The 19,985-nt window shown below is 59.5% G+C and overlaps 1 protein-coding gene across 5 annotated transcripts in view; it reads left to right on the top strand.

Annotated features, from left to right (window-relative positions):
* The first annotated feature begins 11,980 nt into the window (after positions 1-11,980).
* Positions 11,981-19,985, top strand: part of Arhgap8 (Rho GTPase activating protein 8) — a 61,560-nt gene continuing 53,555 nt past the window's right edge. For 4 of the 5 annotated variants that reach the window (XR_009225385.1, XM_046429215.2, XM_058574189.1 and 1 more), the window contains exon 1: positions 15,512-15,657. The gene's annotated coding sequence lies outside the window, so the exon portion shown is untranslated. Of the gene's footprint in view, positions 12,022-15,511; positions 15,658-19,985 lie in introns of those variants that run through there. The other variant, XM_046429214.1, reaches the window with a different exon arrangement.

The following is a 19,985-nucleotide window of genomic DNA, read 5'->3' on the forward strand; positions in this document are numbered from 1 at the left end:
CTCCTCTCTGCCCACCCCGGGCTCCTCTCTGCCCCCTCTGCCCCCCCAGGCTCCTGGTCCCCAGCCCTCCCCCCCTGCAGGGCACTCCTGACCTGTGGCCCCATCCATCCAGTTCCAGTCTCTGTCCCATCCTGCTGGACAGCCCGGGACATCCGGGAGCAGGGCCTGGGTGTAGGTCATGCCCTGTGTAAGGGAGTCCAGCCCGACCTGGCCCTGGGCGTGAGCTGGCGTGGAGCTGCTGAAGCCTGGGAGGAGGTCCAGGCAGCTCCTCTCCGTCCCCCTGGCTGAGCATGGGGTGGCCTGCTGAAGGCCGCCTGGCCTGGGAGGGACTAGCTGTCCCTGCCCCACCATCCCAGCAGGTTTTCCTCAAGGCCTCAGGTGGCCAGGTCTCCCTGCTGGCAGCAGCTGGGAAGGGGCCACTTCCTGCCCCGAGGGAGAGCTGGGGGTGGTGCAGGGCCTGACTGGGCAGTCACTCCGAGTGACTATCGAGGGCCAGAGGTTGGTGGGGGCCGTTCTGCACCTCGTCCACCCTGGCACCCTTCAGAGGTCCCGGGAGTGACTTTCTGCTGTGGGTGGGGAGGGAATGGCCTCTGAGTGGGTGAGGGACAGCCCAGGGCAGGGTAGCCAAGTGGTGGGACAGGGGGTGCCCGGGTCACAGGGTCTGCTGGAACATCTCGTAGAAACCCTGGTCCCCTGGCCCAGGGTGGGGCTGCTGGGGCTCTCCAGACTGCTGGCCCAGGTGGCCTCCACGTTGTCGTCAGTGATAGGGGCAGGTGCAGTGGGGCCACAAGCCTAACCCTGAGGAGCCCTCAGCCCAGCCGAGGTCCCCAGCTAAGCCCCATCACCCTGTCCCCCACCCAGCCTGGGGTCGCCGGTCTCTGATCCCTACACCAGGTGCCCATGTCCCCACGTCCTCTCTCCAGTGTGCCACACTGAGTTTCAGAGACAGAAGGGGATCACAGGACGGAGAGCCCCCGAGTCCAGCAGCAGCACCTGCACCCCTCGCTGTGGTCCCCTCTGGCCTTGGAAGAGACTGGAGCTAGGTGGGGCGTGGGGGTCCCGGCCACCCACCACAGTCCGCCTCCAGCCCCAGGAGGCACCTCTCCCACCGTGTCCCAGCCCTTGGAGGTCCCTGACGTCCCGGGCTTGCCAAGGAGTGGGACGGCGGGTGGGCTGGTGCCGGGAGCTATGAGCGTCACCTGGGCGCGGCCAGCAGGCCATTTGCTCTGCCTCTCAGGACGGGGTCCCAGGAACTCCTCCTGTGTCCTCTGTGGTGTGGGTGCTGCTGGGGCCTCGGGAGCCCCTGCCCCATCTGCCCCACCTCATTTCAGCCACGTGCTGGGGGTCCCCATGAGCAGCCCTGGGATGCCACCAGCCACCCTGTAGCCTTGGGGACAGATGCACCAAAAGTTGTCTAAAATGAAAAGTCCTGCTGAGAGCCTCCTCGACAGCACGTGTGGCCCCCGGGGACGCCCCTTCCCACAGCAGGGGGGGCTGCGCTCCTGTGGGCCGCCCCCTCCGCCTTCAACCCCATTTCGGCTTCCTTCCTTCTGAAGGCCCATCTCGGCCCAGGGCAGGGCTTCGAGACAGGATTGGGGACTCAGTCCAGTGCACTTGGGGTGGTGGTCTTCTAGGCCCACCCTGAGAGCTGGAAGAGGGTCATGGGGACCAGTGACCCACCCAGGTCACACGAGCCTTGTCCCCAGTGTGGCAGGGGCCGCTGGGGAGGTCGCTTAGGGAGCCAGGTGGGCCTTGCCTACAAGCCCCCTTCTGAGAGTGGACATCTGCTCCAGTGCGTGGGGACAGGGAGAGCCTGTGGGAAATGTCCACCAGAAACCCCAAAGAGCAAGTTCAGGATGCGGAGGCCCATCTGTGACTTCCCATTCAACCATGAGAGTCATGTCTGACTTCTGATTAAAGAACACCTGGCCCAGAGATGCACGCCTGTGATCCCAGCACTCGGGAGGCTCAGGCTGGAAGATCACAAGTTCAAGGCCAGCCTCAGCAACTCTGCAACACCCTGTCTCAAAACAGAATGTGAAGTGGGCTGTGGGTGTGTGTCGCTCGGTGGGTAAGCACCCTGGGTTCCGTGGAAGGGAGCGGGGACAGATTCTGGGAGTGCACCCAAAGGAATTGAAGCAAGGCCCATAGGTGTTTATATCCAGGTTCATAGCATCCTTCTAGAGTCAAAGGCAGAGAACCCCGCGCCCATGGACAGCTGAGTGGGTAAACAGAAGGTGGTTTGTCCATACAATGGAATATTATTTAGTCTGAAAAAGGAAGGAAATTCTGATTATACTAAAATTGGATGAGTCTTAAGGACATTATACTAAGTAAAATGAGCCAGTCACAACTACACGATACCGTGTGGTTCCACTATATGAAGTACCAAGAGGAGTCGGAGTCATAGAGACCCAGTAGCAGTGGTTACTGGGGAGCGGATTGTCGCGACCCCTCGCCGGCAAGGGAAAACACGACACAGGATTCTTCTTTCAGCAGTTTATTCAGGCCTTGTTTCATGTATCATCTTCTAGTGACCCCCCCGCCGAGCACCCAAGCTTAGCCTAATAAAGCCTCCCGTATACCAATCCCAAGCTGCCACGTGGATCTCTCTCATAGGGTGGTAAGGGATTGTGCGCCAACTCTCCAAAAAAGGAGTTGTTTATCACAGGCCACAGTGGAAGCCGGCGCCATCTTCTAATGGCGGCCACGGTCTATAAGAATGGCTTACCACAGTTCCCCCTTATCTCTTAAAAAACAATGCAGGCGAAAGTAGAGGTCCTATCCCACTGTGCAAACATGGCTGCAATGTATGGCTCAGTCCCAAGGAGGCGCCTTCCCTAGATCTGACACCATATCAGCCGACGCCTTTTTTCGTGGGTTGGGGCGTGGACGCCAAACCCGTATGCAATAGGACATGCTTCCCTTGAGGTCTGCGATCGGATCACTCAAGTGCAGTGCCTTGCCTCGCATCCTGCATCGTGATGACGGTGAAAAAGAAAGGGGATTTTACAAGTAGCCGGTCAGTGACTATGAGATTGGAAGTGGCAACACCGTCTCTCAGCCCCTGAGAAAACGAAGGGTCCAAAGCATAAAGTGCAGCACCAGCATGGAAGCCCACCTGTGTGCAATGGCAACAAGGCCTGCAGAGTGCATGGGCCTTCCATAACTGGGAAGGCAGGAAGAGGAGGGCATGCCAAACCCAGTGCAATGTCAAAGATGACTTGGGGTGCAATGGCCAAAACCCAGGAAATTATTGCTTAAGTTGCGCAAGCCAAACTTGTGGAGAGATACCATTCTCTAGGGCTGCAAAAGCCTGGACGATCATAGCCTTTTCTTGGCTATGGCGAGCTCTTAGGTGACAGAAAAGCCACAGACAAAGGACAACCCCAAAACAACACACCGCTCCAAAAATGCCTACTCCCACCCATTCCTTAAAGAAAGAAAAAGCAGAAGACAGCCAATTCGTAAATTGGCCCAATGTCACAGGGTCCACACGAGTGTTGTTCAACATGGCAATTTGTGTCAGTTGGGTCTGGATCAACTTCTCTGCTTCCATGGACCAGTTTCTGGCCAGGTACTGTCCGATGATTTGAGAGGTATTTCTGGAATCATTAAATCTGAGAGATGTTATACATAGATGTGCACGATGATCAACACAACCCAAATGTACTAGGTCTGACAATTCCTCAATCTGAGCTTGGAGGAGATCCACCCTTTGATTAACGGCCAAAATTCCTGATAAAATATGTTGATTGATTTTACTTTGAGACTCTAAAATGCTGGAAGTTTGTTGGATGACCTGATTAACTGTGGCCGCAGTCTGCACTTGACTAGCCATGGCCACTCCAGCAGTGACCGCTGCAGCAGCAGACACTGCGACCGCTGTCACAATAGCTGCCGTGATTCCAAAATCCCTACGGCTCCTGAGCACCTCAATAATAGGGAAGGAGTCCGGATCCGCAGTAACCGGGATTGGGACGAAAGTCGGGACCTTCATAACAACTGCTGTGCTCCAGGATCCATTCCAACACTCAGACAAGACACATGTACAATTAGAACAGTCAATCATTTCCGATTCTGTAGTATCGGTATCATTGGTCAAAAGGAACAGAAACGGAGAATGAAGACAGACTGCTGCAGAGGGCAGTGTAGCACTGGACACCTGAGAATTGTATGAAATGTTTTTAAGTCTCCTACCATTAACAGTGTCCTGTACAGAGCCAGACACATTAAACAGCCAGCTCTGGACTCCTCTCAATTGAGCCAGAGCAGAGACATCGGCTGTGGCCCCCTTTTCATTGGAAATCAACCATTGAAACCAGGACCTGCCCGCTCCTATAGAGGAATTATTGTTGGAAGAATTATACAAGTACCTTTTGAGAGAGGGGGAAAGGGAAAAACCTTTGGCGACCTGATGTTTCTCCCAAGAGTGATCTTGACAAGGTGTAAATATAGGAGGGAAGCCATACTCAGGGGTGCAATAAGGAGAAGCCTTAAAATGAGTGGCGTTAGAGGTCTCATTAGAAGGAGACAACGGAATCAACACCTGGGAAGTAATGGCCAAAGTGGTTATATTTAACTCAGATGTATTTGTCGGGACTCTTCTTGTCAGGCGTTCTGGAACCCACACCGGCTCCGTCCGGTCCCGGCCCCCGGCAGCGCTCCGCTTTCTCCGCAGCGTGAGCCCGCTCCGCAGCAGTGCAGGCAGGTCCTTCAGCCGCGGCCGCAGCGACGCCGGCGGCTGCTCGCGCTCCGGCTCGCGGGCGCTGGGACTGCGGCGCAGAGTGCTGTCCGCCACCGCCGCGGCCAGGGCCGGGTTCTCGCACGGCGGCTGCATCTTGACTGAGCCCACCGCCATCCTCATGCCCAGACCGCGGCCGCGGCCCCGGCAGCTTCTCTCAAAAACATCTGCAAAGTGCTCTGCTTTACCTTAAGTCCTTTTGAACGTAGCAACCCATCCAGGGCCAACAAAATTGGGCTTGAAGAGGTAGCGCCCATAATGTTTTTAGAGCTATAAAGAAAGTGAAAGTACAAAAATCCCCGCTCTCTTCCTTTTACAGGGGAGCGTCCCTTTTTCCCGCTCTCTATTTACAGAGAGAGCGCCCCGCTATTTGCTAGCGGATTCCCACTTTACCTGGGAACTTACCGGTGCACCACCCTGACTGCTGAAAGTTCTGGATCCTGGGTTCGAGGAATATAATTCCCCGTCCGGGCCACCAATTGTCGCGACCCCTCGCCGGCAAGGGAAAACACGACACAGGATTCTTCTTTCAGCAGTTTATTCAGGCCTTGTTTCATGTATCATCTTCTAGTGACCCCCCGCCGAGCGCCCAAGCACAGCCTAATAAAGCCTCCCGCATAGCAATCCCAAGCTGCCACGTGGATCTCTCTCATAGGGTGGTAAGGGATTGCGCGCCAACTCTCCAAAAAAGGAGTTGTTTATCACAGGCCACAGTGGAAGCCGGCGCCATCTTCTAATGGCGGCCACGGTCTATAAGAATGGCTTACCACAGCGGATTAGAGTTTCAGTTTTGCAAGATGAAATTCTGGAGATTGCTTGGCCGTTGAGCCACATCTCTAGATAGGGCCTCGCTAAGTTGCTTAGAGCCTCACTAACTTGCCCAGGCTGGCCTCAAACCTGTGGTCCTCCTGCCTCAGCCTCCCAGTTGCTGGGATTCCAGGTGTGCACCACTGCACTCAACAACCATGTGGACGTATTTAACACCACAGAACTGTACCTATCAGGAGGGTACAGGGCCTCGCTGTACTGCCCGGGCTGGTCTCCACCTCCTGGGCTCAAGCCAGCCTCCCAAGGAGCTGGGGCTACCATGTGGGCCACCTGCTGAGCCTGAGTGGTAGACTTAAGATGGTCGCAGTGGTGTACACGTCATCACAAATCCTTTTTTTAAAAACATGGAAGGGAGGGAGGGGAGAGAGCCTTCCTCCCTGGTGATTCTCCAGGGCTGCTTCCCTGCTGGGCTCTGGGCTGCCCCAACCCCATAGCCCTCTGCTGCAGGGGCTCGGCACTCCAGCCTGTGCAGTGACCCCGGGCAGTGCCCTAGAGGCCTTGAGAAGTGCGAGGCTGCCAGGCACCCACTGGAGATGGGCCACCAACAATGGCACCTCCTACAGAGGCCTGTGCTTCCCAGGACCCTTGGGGTGGGGTGGGGGGATGTGACCAGCTCTGGCCAGTGACTTCCGGGTGGAAGAGACATGGGGCCCTGGAGCCAGAGCATTATCTGTGGACAGAGCCCTACCTGGTCTCCTTCCCTCGTTGGGTGTGGGGACTGGCATGCTCTAGTGCACCGGTGTGGCTGTCAGCCCTGAGGGGGCGCTCATCACCGCGGCATCACCTGGCCAGACCCCGCCACACCTCCTCTTTCCTGGGCTCTAGAGGCCGGTGGTCCTTGAATGGGGAGGACAATGTGGGGCGTGGCCTTCTGTGTGCTATGCACATCACACACCCCCACGGGACAGGCGGAGCCAGGGCCACCAGCATGATTCCGAGTTGGTCGCTATGTGAGACTGAGCAGGTCACCGTCTCAGTTCGTCCCTCCATAACAGGGACCTTTCCAGATGCCAAATTCTTGCCCTTCCACGTGCCATGGACTCCCGTCAGAGCAGGGCCGGGGACTGCGGCCCGAGGACAGGCTCTGCACAGATGGCGAGGCGCACAGCAGACCTGTGTTCCCCAGGTTCTGTGGCTCAGCAGTGGATTGAGGGTGTCCCCGGGAGGCCCGCTGGTGCAGAGCTGCCCGCCAGCTGTGAGACCTAAGTGGTCTGCAGGAGTGTCGCCCGCCCTTCCCCTCACAGGACACTCCCAGCTGTGTTGGTGGAGGGGACGGCAGATGGCGGAGCTGGGACCAGGCAACCCGCTGGGGCAGAGGAGGAGCCGGATGGTGGGAGCCCCTGGCGCTCCCCACAGGTGCAGCTTCCAGGAACAGTGCCCCCCAGGGTCAGTCCACAGGGACAGCAGCCACCCCAGGGGGAGTGTCCCGTAAGACAGGTGCCCTGCTGCATCGGGGTGCCCCCACTCCCGGGGAGCCTCTCCAAGGGTGCCTTCGTGGGCGGCACCAGACCCACAGCAGCCACCGGCCATAGTGACCAGTGTCCAGGGTCCTTGGCCTGCATCCTGTGGCCTCCCACCACCCAAGCTGGACATTCCAGCCTGAGGCATGCCAGGGCGTCCCCTCTCAGGGTGGACACCACAGTGGTGGAGCCAGTCACTGCCTGGGTCCTGGTGGCCAAGGAGGTGGGTGAACCTGTTGTCTCCCACCTTAGGACAGTGAAATTGGTAAGGAGGGGAATTCTAGTGACACAAGGGCATCTGAAAGATGGCACCACCAATGCCCAGCCCTAACGGTGAAGGGGCATTGAGAACAGGGCTTGCTCAGCTGCCCATCACTTGGCGCCAGTCCCGGTGCCTCAGGAGGCTGAGGCAGGAGGATCGCAAGTTCAAACCAGCCTCAGCAGAAAACAAGGCACCAAGCAACAGTGAGACTCTTGTCTCTAAATAAAATGCAAAATAGGGCTGGGGGTGTGGCTCAGTGGTCCAGTGTCCCCACACACAAAGGAATTCAATCATCAGGCACAAGAGTCCCAGAAATCCAGTGGAGAAACACACACACACACACACACACACCCTTCTGCTGTCAGCTCTAGAATAAAGGGTCCGGGGGTTGGGTCTGAGCTTGGCCACCCAGCCGTGAAGCCAGCCCTGAACACACGGTCCCCGTGTCCTGGCACACGGAGGAGTGTGATCTCCTTTGGGTCAAGCTGGCTGCCACCCGCGCGTCGGCTGGGAAATGTCGGTTCCGTGGTTTAATAAGGTCAGGACAGGCCAAGAGTCCGTGGGAGCAGCTGGCGGGGCGAGCTGTTTGGGGGAAAATAAACGGGTTGCCAGGACCTTGGAGGCGGCCTGTCTTTCCTGTCTCACACTCTTCACCCCCAGCGCTTGTCAGTGTGGAGTTTGCTGCTGGGGGAACCAACTCCGACTTCACAGACACTTGTAAGAGCAAATTTAATAAAGCTGAGAATAATGCTGTTCAGACGCAGTTCTTCCATTTTGCATTATTATTCCTTTCTATTGCAAAGCATTTGAAATGCAAGGAGTTATTGTTATAGCAACAAAGGAAATGACTGACTGGTTGATGACTGATTAGAGGCGCTGGGGGACCCAAGGAAGGCTCTAAGGCAGCGCCTGGGCTGACTCCTTTTCTGTTTCTCTTTCCTTTTCTTGTGAATGGCGGCCACACCTGCATTCCTGGCCCCACAACCGCTCTGCATCATTGCTTTATTGCATGTATGTTAATATCACGAAGCTAGGGTTGTGGAATTTGTATGAGATTTTTCACAAAACACAGATGCAAGGTGGGAGGTGGCCTAACATCTCTTAATGTCATGAAATTAAACCACCAGCCGAGACTGACTGGGTGCCGGAGGGGGTTTCTCTTATTTTTGTCCGAAGTTGACTTACAAAACACAAAACCTGGAAATTGTCTTTCTTCCCCAAAGGACCAATCTGACCGTAGTGATTCTTAAAATTGATGTTCACAGGACTGGGGTGCAGCTCTCACAGGCCAGGGTTGGAGCCCCAGCACCTCAAAAAAAAAAGGGTTTTGTATCAAGAGAGGAAAAGAGAAATCAGCTCAAAGCACTGAATGAAATGCTTCTCTGGGATAAGACATCTCAGTTTCCTTGTCATGTTTTGAGAGGAACAAATGTGCCACCTAGCTGGAGCTCAGACCCCCTTGCTAATCAGACGTCACTGCTGAGCACAGGGGTGCACACCTGTAACCTCAGCAGCTGGGGAGGGGGACTGTAAATTCAGCAATTTAGCAAGGCCCTCAGTGATTTAGCAGTTTGGGGACAGCAGGTGAGGATGGTGAGGACAGGAAAATAATTCTGTAAAATGGCCCCTGGGCTGGCCCCACAGGCTTTCTTTTCCAGGAAGCGATTTACGGCAGCCCTGCCTGACCTAAGGGGACAGGACAGGTCACATTCCTCAGCAAACTACCTGTTGGCTGAGGGAGAAATGCAGGCCCCAAATGGTGTGGGTAAGAGAAACCCTTCCTTGGGTGATTTCCCTGAAGGAGGACACTTTTGGGACCAGATCCTGAAACTCTGGGAGATGAGAATCCTTCTTCCTGACCATAGAGTCTGTAGGAACAGAGGTTAAGAACCCAGTTAGAGGGGCCGGGCCGGGGCTCAGCGGCAGAGCGCTGCCTGGCACGCGGGAGGCGCTGGGCTCGACCCTCAGCTCCACACACAAATAAATACTTAAATGAAGGAGAAAGAGAAAAAGAGTCCAATTAGGGGCCAAGGGGACCTAAAGTTGTCGTGACAGTGGGGACTTGAAAGTGTGATGTCACCTGTGGTCAGTCAAAAGTCAAGAGGGAAGGACTCTCTGGAACCTTCTCTGGGATCCCCAATAAAACTGGGGTGCAGGAGAGGCACCTTGTCCCTCCCCTCTCTGAGAGGACCCGCTCTCTCCCTGGAGAGTGTCCCCTTTCCCTTTTCCTGCCCCTTCAATGAACTCCTGCCTGTTACTCCGAGCGACACGACTGACATCTTTCTGATGTGGTCGCAAGAATCGGAGCTTAAAGGGGGTCTTCAAGGTGCCCCCGTTTCTTGGAGGGTCCCAGCTTCAAAACAGCAGGACCGTGTCTCAAAACAAAAAAGTGGGGGAAGGCTGGGGACGTGGCTCCGTGGTTAAGTGCCCCTGGGTTCAATCCCTGGTCCAAAAAAGAAAGGAAAAAAAGAAAAGAATCAGCCGTCACCGCACTTCTTTGCCCTGTCACACCCGCGTCCACCCCACATCCACCCATAGAACAACCAGCCCACGCTGGGTCCTGATAGGCCACGGGAAGGGAGGTGGCAGCTGGAGCTGAGAGCATGTAGCCAGGGCGTCCATCAGCCCGTCACCCATGTGGACCGGAGGTGGTGCCGCTGTGGAGGGCTGGCCCCAGGCACTGTCAGTACCCATGTGGACTCTCTTATTTCATTGTTATCTTTAGCCAGTGGTGAGGACCGGCTGTCCTGACTCTGGGGAGGACAGCGTCTTGGGCTGTCTGACTCCCTCACGCCCCCAGTGGTTGCGTGTCTCAGGAACAACAAATTAGAGGTCTTCCTGGGGTTTTCTTCTGCTGGTGTTGCCAGATCATTCGGCAATTTGGCCAAAAAGTGTAAGAATATTCTGTTAGAGGATGCCTTGACCCTGAGGAATAGAAAAGGCACAGTGGCTTCAACAATAGGAGAGTTGTTTTTGTGCGTTTAGCTGAAGTCCAGGGGTAGGCCAAGCTGCAGGATAGGTCTGATCCAGGAACTCTGAAATGTCACCAAGGACATTCCTTGCCATTTTTACTTCATCCTAAGCCTAGATCCCTTAGTGGTCACAGGATGGCTTCCTAGTGAAGGAGACAGGACATACTACCCCCCAAAAACACGCACTGTGGCATTTGAGAAAAAAGAAGCAGGAAGGTCCCTCTCAAGAGCCTTCCCATTTCCTTTCTTCCATGATCATCTGGGAGGTGCCTACTTACACCCAGAGGAAAGTGACATCCTTATCTCCCAAGACCCAGGGACACAGAGAAGAATCTGACTAAACCGGCCATGCCGACTTCCGTATCACAAGTCCCGTTCCCCACCACCACCTGCTCTGCATCCAACCTGAGCATAAAACACACGCGTCCCTGTGTCTTCTGTCTTCATCTCTTAGGAAGGCTCCGCGTCACACACACACATTAGTTTGTACACCGAGCTTTTGTTAATCTGCCTTTTGTTTTAGGGACACAGCTGTGAACCCAGAGAAGGATGAGTAGGAGATTCTTGTCCCCAGTGCTCTGGCTCTCAGTGTACCAAACTTCCTAATCCAGGTCGGGGGAGAGGCAGCCAGCAGCGTGAGGGATGGGGGAGGAGGTGGACAGCTGGAGGATCCTCAGGAAGGGCCCCTGGCTGCTGTGCTGAAGCAGAGGCTGGGAGGGCCTGGCCCAGGGCTGGGTGAGGGGCGTGGTGGCATCTGAGGCCTTTGGAAGGAGGAGCCACCAGGGCTTCACCATGGCCCACATGTGGGTGCCAAGGGTTTGGATGGGGCCAATGGAAGAAGGAGATGGGAAGGCAGGAGAGGGACCCTGGGGACCCTGGAGCCCCTGAGCTGCTGGCCAAGACCTCCAGGCCCAGGTGTCCTGCAGGCTGGTAGAAGCAGGAGCCTGAGGTTGGGGAGGAGTCAGTAAGGGGTCATCAGGGCGCAGGCAGCAGGGGCTGGGTGAGATCTGCGCCCCTGGTGGACAAATGTGGGTGGAAGGAGGCAGGGCCCTGGATGGATGTGGATCTTCAGAGTCCAGGGAGACCAGGATCAGGCCACTAGGAGGCACAGGCAGTGCAGCCAGAGAGGTGGGCAGCGGACAGGGCCCTGGCACACCCACCCTCCGAGCCCCACCTTGTGGAGCTGCACAGGGAAATATCACAGGACATGGAGGAGTCCTCTGCTGAGCCCTGGAGGGACAAGGCACCTCCAGTGTTCTGAGTCCCCAGCTGGGGCCTCGGGATTAAGTCTCCCCAGTCATGAGCTGGCCCAGCATGCGACCCTCAGGGTGGGGGCAGTGACGTGCCCATGGGCAGGAGGCGAACCTCCCTGCCCCTCAGCCCCATAGGGACCCCTCAGCACCCGGGGTAGTGCGCTGGGCGCCAGGCCCAGAAGGCGCTTCGGGGGCCTCCTGGGTGGTGCGCGCAGATCGCACCCTTGGCTCCTCGGATGGCGCATCCTTGACCTGGGCGGCGAGGAAGGCGCGCGGGTGCGATGCGGGAGGGACGCGCGAGGCGGAGGCCGGGTGCCAGCTGCAGAGCGCGGGGACCTCGGAGCTGGCCGAGAGGAGCCACTTGCGGTGGCGCGAGGTGGGTGCCGGCCCCGGGGCGCGCGGTGGCGGCGAGGGCGAGGGCGAGGGGCGGGGCGAGGGGCGGGGCCTGCCCGGGAGCCGCGTCCGGGGCGTGGTCAGTGAGCCTGGGACGCGCAGAGGCCAGGTGAGTCGCGATGCGCTCGCGCGGCCCCGCGGGGGACCCGCCCGCGAGGGGGCGCGTGGCGCGCACGGCCTCCGGCGGCCCTGGGCGCGCTGCCCTCGCCTCTGCCCGCCCCCTCCGGCGCTCGGCGCCCACCCCCTCCCGCCTGGTCGGTCCCGGCCGCGTCCCCCCAAACTCGTGCCGCCGCGCTTCCCGGACGACGGGCGCTCAGACTCGCGACTAGCGCGCTGCCCGGGCCCTCGGCTCCGCGCCCGAACCTGCCAGCTGGTGTCACCGCTCCCGCTTCGCAGATGAGGCGGCCGAGCGCGCGGAGTCAAACCGGGGCCGGGCCTGGCCGCCAGCGCCGCACACCGCGGCCGAACCCGAGCCAGAGGTGCAGACCCATCGGCCGGCCTCGGGTCGCCCCGGGGGAGCCAGCGCTGGCTGCTTTCACTTTCCCTGAGCCCTGGCGCGGAGTGTCCCGCCTCGAGGGAGCTTTGGGGCCCCTGCAGGAGGACTGCGGAGGCCGCTGGGGGAGGGGTGGAATTCCTGAGTCCTCCTTAGGCCCCAGTGGGGACCGCCTGGCTGCCTGGTGGCTGCCCACTTAGGTTCTGTGGCAGAGGCTGTGAAATCTCCTCTTCCTTCTGTCGGTGAGACGCGGTGTCCAAGTGAGAGCTCAGAACTTCGCTGACCCAGCCACCTGGAAGCAGAGGTCCGGCCGAGCTGGCCTCCGTGCTGGCCTCCTGCGGGGGTTTCAGGACCGTGTTGTGAGGTCCTTGTGGAATGCCTTGGCTGACCCTTCCCCCTACCGCTGCCAGCGGGGGAGGGGGACCTGGGTCTGAGCCCAGCCTGGTCCCTGTCTCAGGGCTCAGGGCCTGAACCCTGTGTGATAGAAGTCAGAGGCTGGGGAGGCCAGGGAGAGCCTCCCGCAGGAGGAGGCCTTCTGGCGGAACTGAGCAGGCAGAGGTGTCTAGATGGCCAGCAGGGTTCAAGGTGTGGTGGGGACGGAAGTGCCTTCGCACACCTGACAGTGGGGTGGGTGTACGTGATACATATCACAGAGTCATTGAGTTGTGGAAGGCCAAGGCTATGCATCCCTGGCAAAGTTCCGCTGCCCCAGGGGTGCAGATGGTCAGGGTGCAGTTCAAGAGGGGACGCAAAGAGCTCTGGTCACCTGGAGGTGCGTGTTGTTCTCTCTTTCCCTCAGTGGAAGCCCACCCGTCCCCCGATTTTACCCTCATCTCATGGTGGGGAAACCGAGGCACAGCCAGCTGGCAGGCGGGGGTCGCGGAGGAGTCAGGAAGCACCCTGCTGGCCAGCCCGTCATCCCCTGCTCACCCAGCCTCCCGAAGCTGGTCTTCTCTCTGTCCACGTTCACAGATGAGGAGTCTGAGGCAGAGAGGGCTAGTCACACTGTGGCTGGGTGGAAAGCCAGGCTCAGGAGCCAGCTGTGGTGTGGTGACAGGGTCCCCACCCTCCCCACTGCCCCCAGGTGGGAGCTGGCAGGCAGGTGTGAGGGAGACCCTGGAAGGCTGCAGGTGTCTGCCCTCGAGTCCATGTGAAATCACCACCGGGCAGAACAGTGATATTCCCATTTCTTTCCAGGTAAATTGTTTAGCTCCCCCCTCGGTGCCCAGGTTAAACCTGATGCTCAAGGAGGAAGACACACCCACTGAGGGCGGGGCAGCGGTGAGGTACACAGTGCCCCTGTCCCCCCATAGGGCAGCGGTGAGCGTGCACAGTGCCCCTGTCCCCCCCCCCCCGCAGGGCAGTGGTGAGTGTGCACAGTGCACCTGTCCCCCCGCAGCAGCGGGAGTCTCCCTGGAACTTCTGGTAGCCAATGCTGTTCAGGTTTGGGGGTTCCCTGAGGGCAGTGGACTGGCCAAGGGGCTTTTGCTCGGTCACTTCTCTTGGCATGTGTCCCCTGTCAGGAGCATCCTAAGCCAGCAGGCTGTTGTGGTCCCTGCCAGGCTGGGTGATCTGAAGTCAGCTGCTAGCCTCTCTGTCTGCTCCTCGTAAGTGGGGACAGGGTTCTTACTCACAGGGTCACCGGGACGTTCAACAAGCGGGTAGCCCAAGGCACCTGCACAGGGTGAACCCCATTCTGAGTCTTTGTGTTGCTGGCCGGGGAGCAGCGGGCAGCTGGTCCCTTCCACGCAGGCCACCTACGTGGTTCTGTCTGTCGAGCAAGAAGTGAAATGTCCGTTTGAGGGGAGGAAGGAACTGGTCTGGCTGGTCAGGATTCCAGAACCTCCTGGGAGTGGCCCCTCCCTTCCCCCCACCTGGTCATGAGATTGGAACTAGCCAGGGAACCCTGAAGGACACGGGCCGGCCGCCTGGGCCTGGCTGCGGGTTTGTGGTCTGCAGAGGACTGAGCCTGGGCCCCAGGGGCTGCCCAGTGACTCCCGCCTGGGCCCTGTGCTGTCTGGGACCCCAGCCCTGCAGCAGGCTCCCGCCGTCTCTCCAGCCCCAGTGCCCACCCTGGAGGATACTCTGCATTAATATAGAAGGTTTATTGATTCAAGTTCTCCTTTACTTACGGAGAATTTCTGATATTCAGAGGCAGCAGGATGAGGAGGGCCCTGGGCTGCCCAGCCCGCCCCTGCCCGCTCCTGCCCGCTCCTGCCCCTAGGTCATTTGCAAGTAGTTCCCAGACCTTGGCCTCCATAAATATCGTAGTGAGAATCGTCGTTTTTTAAAAATTACTTCTCCCAACTTTATAAGGTGTAATTGATGAGTGAAAATCATACGTATTCACGGGGCTCAGCGTGAGGTTTTCCGACACGCATGCGTTGCGAAATGGCGAGATCAAGCTCAAACCCGTTTTTTAAACATGACTGCGATACTTTTATGCTTAAAACAATTAGCAAGAAGCCCTCCTTCCCTCCCATGCCTGCTCGGCTTGCAAACTCCCAGTCACTTCAAGTATCACAGTTTCTTTTCGTTTTTCGTAAAATCCGGATCCAAAGGAGGCCCACGCGTTGTAGTCGCCCTTCCCGACCCCTCGAGCCCAAGCCTCTGCTCCCCGGGGACCCCCTCCACTTCCACACCCCCCTGAGAACGGGCACCTGAGACGAGCGCCCTGAGCCGGCCTCATGGGGGGACGTCACTGGCCATTCCTCCTGGGAGCCGCCTGGTGTTCGCAGGTGGGGCTGACAGGTGAGGAGGCAGCGTCTGAGCAGGTGCCATTCATCAGGGTGACCTGGGCCCCCTGTGACACCCTGTCCCTGCTGCTTACTCACAGCAGCCAGCTCAGGAGCCAGCGGCCTCCATCCAGAGGTCTGGGGTGGTGGGACATGGTCACAGAGGACTCAGAATTGCCTTGAAGTGCCCAGAACCCGATGCATTGAGGGGTGGCATTTGACCTGGCCCACCTGTAGCCAGGGCTTTCTGTGAAGCGGCATCTCCAGGTCAGGGTGAGTCTGGGGGGCCTTGAGGGCCCCTCTTTAGTTTCTGAGAAGGCTTGTGACAGCTATCCTTGAATTCAGACAGAATGACTGTCCTGCACCTTGGCCAACCATGACAGCAGGAGCCACCTCTGGATCCCGGGTCTCTCCTCTGTGCAAAGGCCCTGAGGCAGGAGCAGCTCAGTGTGTGGGAAGAGCAGTCCGGAGGCGCGTGGCGAGTGCAGAGGAGGGTGGCGGTGGCACGACGGGCCAGGTGAGAGGGTCCTTCAGACTCTGGCAGGGGTTTGGATTTTATTCGAAGAGCTCTAGGAAGCCCTTGACATAAAGAGGGCTACTTGGGAGGACTTCTTAGGCCTTGGGATGGTCAAGTTTGGAGTCAGGGGACAGGTGGGCGCCTGAGGTGTGGCTTGGGATGGAGAGCACAGGGCGGAGCACCCCTCGGGGCAGAGGTGGGGTCCAGGATCCATCCCCAGGCCTGAGTATGAGCAGTAGCAACTGTGGCAGAGCCCCCAGTGGCCCCCGACTCAGGAACAGAGCGAGCAGGGCAGGGGGTGGGGGTGGCCCTCAGCAGACGGTCCAGGGACCCCCGGGGGTTGTGGACAGGCCCCAGCAAGGTGGGGAAGCAGGTCCTCTCATTGGATGTCCTGCCCGGTTCTAGGGCCTCATCCCCCACCTGGACAGTGGTGGGCACGGGCGCCTGCCTGCCAGCAGCAGGAGGCCCTGAGGTGGGTGGTCCGAGTGGTCAGTGGGGTCTGGTCCACAAATTGGTGGCACAGTGGACACAAAAGGGAGAAAATTGCTCGTCATGGGTGCTGGTGACTGCCCAGCCAGCGACTGCAGCCCCTTCGCCTCCCAGAATCCGATTTCAGCACCTGAGACTGGTGTGACCCTGTGACCCTTTCTCCCTGGGCCTGGGGGTGAGGCCCTGGTGGCTGTGGCCCTCCCCTCGTCCCTCCAGAGCCCTCTGTGAGACTCCTGGTCCCCTATGAGAGCCGAGCTTCCTCTGTTCCCCACACAGCGGACACGCCACTCAAATTAAATTGGGTGCTAATTTGCCCGAGGTAAGTAGGTGTTAATTGTAGCTACAGCATTAAGATAATTGCTGGCAGGGCCTATTTGTGTAATGTGCAAATATATTTTTACAGCAACAAACCATTTTGCTATGAATTATAAATAGAATGGTTGGGTGATTTGAAATCTGTTTTGCATGAGGCACGGGCAGGCTGGCCCCTGTGCAGGTCTGGCTCCCAGAAGGGCTGCGGCCAGCCCAGCCCAGCAGGAGTTGAGGGTCCTCGTCCCCACCCTGGCGTAGGCCTCTGGGCCAGGCAGCGAGGGTCAGGGGTGAGAGCAGGTGGGGGACTCGGATCCCTGAGGCAGGCTGGGTGCTGGGCTCATGCCCTGAAGCCCCTTGTCCAGGAGAAGAGCCGTTCAGCATCTGGTCACTCCTGCTGCTGCTTCTTCCTGTGTGTGGGGCCACGCACACCAGGTCCTGCACTGGGTCCCAGGGTCCTGTCTGAGCTCAGCGCTCAGGACCCATGGGGACCTTCAGCCAGAGACGAGCATCCACCCATCCCCAGTTGAGAGCCGAGAGGGGTGGCCCTGAATGCCAGGGCGTGGTGTGGTCAGAGGGTGGGCAGCGTGGACCCCAGGCAGGGCTGTGTGATTGAAAAGAAAGCGGTCTGAAGCGAGGGGCGGGGCACCTGCCTGGAGCCGAGGCCCTGGGCCCTCTCTCCCTGGGTCCTGCAGACCCGGACACCCTGGCACTGCTGAGCAAGCCAGCACCTTCTGGTCCCCACCCGGACTCTTTCAGCCACACCCGATTTATGTCACGATGGTGACCCAAGGGGGGGTAGATAACTTCAGAATGGGGCTCCTTCCAGAAACAACCGTGCATTATTGGGTTGGGATTTTTTCCTTTCTTTTCTTTGGCGGCTGGGGATGGAACCCGGGGCCGTCACAGGCTGGGCGAGTGCGCCACCCTGAGCTACAACCCCAGACCTTTTTATTTTATTTTGAGACAGGGTCTCACTAAGTGGCCGAAACTGGCCTCCAACTTGCAATCCTCCTGCCTCAGCCTCCTAAGTAGCTGAGATAGCAGGAGGAGCTGGGATCATAGGGGTGCGCCACCAGGTCCTGTAGGTTGGGACTTTCTGAAGGTCCTCACTGGTTGGGGTCCACCCACGTTAGGGAGGGTCATGCTTCACTCAAGCCACCTGATTCTGATTCGGATCTCACCCACAAACACCTTCACTGTTCCTTGAGGCAGTGTGTGACCGGACACCTGCTGCACACGGAAGGGCCCCCACAGGCTGCTGCAGCCGCTCACCTGTGACCGGCTGCTCCCCAGACACCTCCAGCCAGTCTGCACCGCCCTGGGCTCCTGGGCAGCTGTGTGGCACGTGGGGGGTAGGACGCTGGCCTCCTGCCTCCTGGGCCCTCAGCAGTAGGACAGGCAGGGCTTCCTCCTTGGGCCCTGGACACCGCCCACCCTCGATGGGTGCAGGGACCTGTCGATGCACATAAGGGGCAGAGGGAGGCTGGTGACCACTGGTCCAAGCCCACAGGCATCGTGGACACCAGGAGAACTCACCTGGCCCCACCGTAGGACAGTGGTGGGGAGGCTTGCGGAGTGTCCAGCACCCCCTCGCCCCCTGCTGCAGCGAGGCCGGGTTCCCATGGCACGGGAGTCCCGCCAGTGCTCGGAGGTGGGTGATCCAGACAAAAGGTCCTGTGCTTGTAAGGAAAAGGAAGCCACTGTCACCATGGTGGGGTCACTGTCACCGGGGCAGGGTCACTGTCACCGTGGTGGGGTCACTGTCACCGTGGCAGGTGGAAGCAGAGTCCAAGGAGAACACAGCTTCCTAGCCTCAGGGGCTTTGGACTCTGTACAGCTGGGTGGCCTGGTGGCCCCTGGATGGCCCCAGGTGGCAGCTGGCTCTGGGACCACCAGGGCTTCACGGGCCCTCTGGGGTTGCATGTGGCAGGGAGGGCTGATTGGAGCAGGGGGAAGATTCCCTGGTCCAGAGCCTCCTGCAAGGCTTTGAAACAAGAATGTCCAGACGTGTCCCCCTCCTGGGACCGTGCCCCTGCCTTGGGGGGAGGGGGCCGTGTGGGCCTTGCCTCCGGAAGCCCACTCTGGTGCTGCTGTTTGGCTTGCGGAGGTTTGTGCTGAAGCATGTCCCTGACGGAGCCCGTTTCCAGGCTGGCCCAGGGGAGGGGCTCTGGAGGCTGGGGGAGGCTCTGGGGGAGGCTCTGGGGGAGGCTCTGGGGGAGGCTGGGGAGCTGAGGCTGTGGTGGAGTCCCGGGCTGGAGCTTCCTGCTCCTCCCAACATAAAGATTGGGGAGCCCCTCCTCCCGTCGTGGGGTTTAAATGGACCGACAGGGTGACGGGGAGTCCCCAGGGACATGGGTATCACCTGAGGGTAGGAGCAGCCCTCATCTGTGTCCAGTGGCCAGAGCTTGCTAGGGACAAGGGACACATGGCCTGACTGTGGAGCCCCCCAGGGCTTCTCCCCGCCAGCTGCCTGGGGCCGCGTCCTGGGGTGGGAGAGGTCGGCTCCTGGGCTCAGCAGGTCCGCGGCTCCCCTCAGGGTGCGGGTTCCAGGCCGGGGTGTTGTCCCTTAGCCCTGGCAGGTCCCCAGCTGCTCCCCAACCCGGGGAAGCCCAGTGTGGAGGAGGGGCTGGGCTCCCTACTGGAGAGGGGCCAGCGGGGCCCAGGCAGGGCACGTTGGGCCACCTGTCTGTCCCCCAAGGCCCTGCACCCCACCAGGGAGGCAGACCCGAGCCTGAGCTTGCACAGAGGGGCATGGGGTGGGTGGGGCTGCCAGCGACGTCACTGCTCCGTCCTCAGAAGCCGCAGCCCAGGATCAGGCGATGGAGGAAACAGAGGTCGGCCCAGGGAGGGCTGCGGGCAGAGGTGGCAGCAGGTCAGGGTTTTGGCGTGAGACGTGTCTTTGGGGAACGATGTGGACCCCATGGTCTGTGTAGCCTGGAGCAGGAAGGAATGTCACCCAGGGGGCTTGCTGGAGGTAGACGGCCCAGAGCTGCAGGTGACACACAGCCTGTGTGTGTGTGTGTGTGTGCGCGCGCGCGCGCCCTTCCTCCCTCCTGCTCGGGGAGGGGTCCCCAGCAGTGCCCTGGCAGCCCCTGGGCTTGGCCGCAGGTCAGCGAGCAGCTGGGCAGGTTCTTGCTCGTCTCACGGCTCAGATGGGGCAAAACTCGGGGCCAAGGCAACACAGCAGTGTGGCAGCAGGGTCCAGCCCGAGGGAGCAGGTGGCCGGGCTCCTGGGGGTGCTGGTGGGCCGAGGGAGGAGGCTGGGGGAGACCCGACAGGGAGCCCAGGGATCGGCAGCTGCGGACATGGCAAGAGTGGCGCCTCCCCTCTGCACCCCCAGCACCCCTCCCAGGGGATCCTGCAGTGGCGCCTGAGCCCAGCATGAGCTTCGCAGGGACAAACCCAGCGACGGGGAGAACTGTGGGCAGGGAAGACCCTGTCGCCCAGGCCGGGCGGGGGAGGCTCAGAGGAGGTGCAGGGCTTGCTGCGGACTTGGGGACCCTGAGCCAGAGGGGCCCCTCTGAAGC

Source organism: Marmota monax, unplaced genomic scaffold (genome assembly GCF_021218885.2).
Source record: "Marmota monax isolate L192 unplaced genomic scaffold, Marmota_monax_Labrador192_F-V1.1 WCK01_AAM20220418_F8-fsc00051, whole genome shotgun sequence".
Lineage (NCBI taxonomy): Eukaryota > Metazoa > Chordata > Mammalia > Rodentia > Sciuridae > Marmota > Marmota monax.